The sequence below is a fragment of the Piliocolobus tephrosceles genome, chromosome 3 (genome assembly GCF_002776525.5).
Source record: "Piliocolobus tephrosceles isolate RC106 chromosome 3, ASM277652v3, whole genome shotgun sequence".
Classification (NCBI taxonomy): Eukaryota; Metazoa; Chordata; class Mammalia; order Primates; family Cercopithecidae; genus Piliocolobus; species Piliocolobus tephrosceles.
This window is the reverse complement of record NC_045436.1, coordinates 52,039,282-52,042,533: the sequence shown is the minus strand read 5'-3', so window position 1 is coordinate 52,042,533 and position 3,252 is coordinate 52,039,282. Positions and strand designations below refer to the sequence as shown.

Sequence of the window (3,252 nt, the reverse complement as noted above, 5' to 3'; positions counted from 1 at the left end):
AAAAAAAAAAACTCAAATAGTTCACCATTTCTCATAGAACCATTAGAAGTTCTATGAGGCCACGTGTGTTCTGCCTCATTCTGCATCTCATCTGTCATCATGCTTCCCCAGTCTAATTTTCTTCCAGCAACTCTGTCTTCTGAACTGCTCTCACTGTGCTTTATCTGGCCTGACAGGCTTTCCACTTGCAGTTCCCCACCTGGAACTCTCCCTTTTCTACCTTATAAACCAGTTAACTCATTGCTCATACTTCAGATCTCCTCAAGTTTCCCTTCCTCTGAAAAGCCTTTCCGGATTTCCCTGATTAAGCTAAACGTTCCATTAAATGTGTTCCTGGAATTAAATACCTCTCTTTGTAAGCTCTCAACATAGCTGGACTTTCATGGTTTTGGTTTTTGTTTTATTTTGTTTGTTTTTTGATTATTTGTTTAATATCTCTCTCATAACCTAGAGCAAAATATCCGGAATGCATGAAGTGTTACCGCTGTATCCTCAGTGCAGAAAACAATTGTTCTCTGAATGTCTTAGAACACATTAAGAAAACTGTATGAAGTTTACTTAATAGAATAATTAATTACCTGTAATTAATAAATAGAGGAGGACGAAGTGAAAAATATTTTAAGATTTATGACTTGGCACTAAGCACATGGTTGAATGTTTATTATGTAGCAAACACAACAGCCTAGGGAAATATGAGGGATATGATTACTTTTGATTTTTGACATGGTATTTTTTACATGAAAGATGAATTAGAATGTTAGTCTGGAGGTTATAAGAAAAAGTCTGAGTTAGCAATAGATATTTTGAATCTCTCATTGTAGTTAGCGAGATAACCCAAGCAGAATATGTCTAATTAAATAGGAATTTTAAGAAGGGCACCCTGAGAAATAACTGTGTAATGGAAAGGCACTTTAGTAAGCAAGGTCTATGAAATATTTTTTTTTTTTTTTTTTTGGCAGAGTCTCGCTTTATCACCCAGGCTGGAGTGCAGTGGTATAATCTTGGTTCACTACAAACTCCGCCTCCCAGGTTCAAGAGACTGAACTGCCTCAGCCTTCCAAGTAGCTGGGACTACAGGCACATGCCACCATGCCTGGCTGATTTTTGTATTTTTAGTAAAGGTAGGGTTTCACCATGTTGGCCAGGCTGGTCTTGAACTCCTGACCTCAAGTGATCCACCTGCCTTGGCCTCCCAAAGTGCTGGGATTACAGGCGTGAGCTACCACACCCAGCCTATAAGACAGACTTGATAACACAGAGTAGTAGAAATAAAATCAATAAATAGTATTTAAAAACCAGTAGGGGAACAAGTTTTGAAAAGGAGGAAACTTTACTGATGGACACTGGAGTGCTTCAAATTTAACCAAACTCACCAATGAGTTACATATTTCAAAGAGCATATAGATGGAGAAAAACAAGGTTGCATTCATGAGTAGTACATATTTCTTCCATGTCTTTAAGACTCTAGAACTTTTCCTCCTGGGAAAGTTCTTTCAGTGTAGGAATGGGAGTGTCATATAGAACTGAGAGTTGGCTAGGACACAATGAATTTGGACTAGGAAGATCCAAGCTTTTTACCTTCTACCTGTGTGACTCAGACTATTTCTATTTCTTCTGGTTCTTCAACTGAACATTGGAGATAATAGTACATATTTTCCAGAGTTACTTGGTTTAAGGAAAATATAAATAAAGAGATTTCATTTTTTCTCTATATTATATTTTTGTAGAAACAGTCTATTTTAATGCTAGTTTGAAGATTACGAAAGGTAAAAATTCTGGCCTAACGTTTTCCTTACAATAACATCCCGAAAACTATTCAAAGTACTTTTTTACAGAAAATGCAATAGCAATGCATTCCACAAAAATTGCAGAGTCTTAGCAAAATCTATGTGACAAGGTAAGAGAACTCAGAAAATTGTTTTATAAATCTCTCCACCTGCAACAATGTAAACAAATATTATAAACAGAATCCACGTTCAAATTAAATTCTGGATATTTAAGTATCCATAGACATCCTAAAATGAGTGAACAATTGTCATCATGTAGCCCTATGTAAATAACTGTTAATATTGTTCATAAATAGGTTGGCAATATAAAGTAAAATAAAACTCAAATTCAAGGGTGGATGAGAATTCTATTAGCATTAAAGTATTTCTATGGTAAAGTGTTTTATCCACTTCAGAATCATCCAAAACACAATGTGCTCTTAATGAATAAATAATTCCTAAAAAGTTTAAAAGTCTCTCTTTTGCTGAGGCCCCTGGCACTGGCAGCACGGGCAAGTGCCATGTACTTCATACTGCTAGGAAGCTCTGTAGTCACCGAAGAGACCAGAAGTGGCATGATAAACACCAAGAAAGTCCATTTAGGCACAGCCCTGAAGGCCAACTCTTTTGGAGGTGCTTCTCCCGCAGAAGGAATTGTGCTGGAAAAAGTGGGAGTTGAAGCCAAACAGCCAAATTCTGCCATTAGGAAGTGTGTCAGGGTCCAGCACATCAAGAATGGCAAGAAAATCAGAGCCTTTGTACCCAATGATGGTTGCTTGAACTTTATTGAGGAAAACGGTGAAGTTCTGGTTCTAGATTTAGTCTAAAAAGTCACGCTCTTGGTGATATTCCTGGAGTCTGCTTTAAGGTTGTCAAAGTAGCCAATGTCTCTGTTTTGGCCCTACACAAAGACAAGAAGGAAAGACCAAGATCATAAATTTTAATGGTGAAAACACCATAGTAATAAATTTTCATATGCAAAAAATAAAAGTAAAAATAAAAATAAAAATAATTCTGCTCCAAATAAGTTTTTTTATCAACACAGCATTTAGGGAGTCAGTTCTTACTTAACTGGTATGATGTGCTATCCAAGGACTAATTTAAAGAACTTAATCAAATGATCATTGTCGCTATGCTATGGAGTATGAGATAAATATGTTGTCAGAAGATCTATCTTGTCTTTTCTTTAAAACTAAATTTTTCATTAGAATGCTATATGCTCCCATATTTTATTTTATTCTAGTATTTACTTATTTGATTGCATACATAACATTATCTGAAATCCTTTCTTAATATATGGTATATAATAATTATTTACAAACACATGTTAAACTGGTTAAGGTCAGGTATAAAAATTTGTCAAAAGCTTGAAATTGTTCTTTTCACACTGTATTTCTATCACAATAAGTGAAATGATAAAGATTTTTTAATAAAATATTAAATTGTCTAGAAAAGGGTGTATCAAAAATATTTAAACTGTCTTAAA

General features: G+C 35.0%; 1 pseudogene; it reads left to right on the top strand.

Moving 5' to 3' along the window:
* The first annotated feature begins 470 nt into the window (after positions 1-470).
* LOC111551943 lies at positions 471-2,703 on the top strand (annotated as a pseudogene).
* The last annotated feature ends 549 nt before the right edge of the window (positions 2,704-3,252 follow it).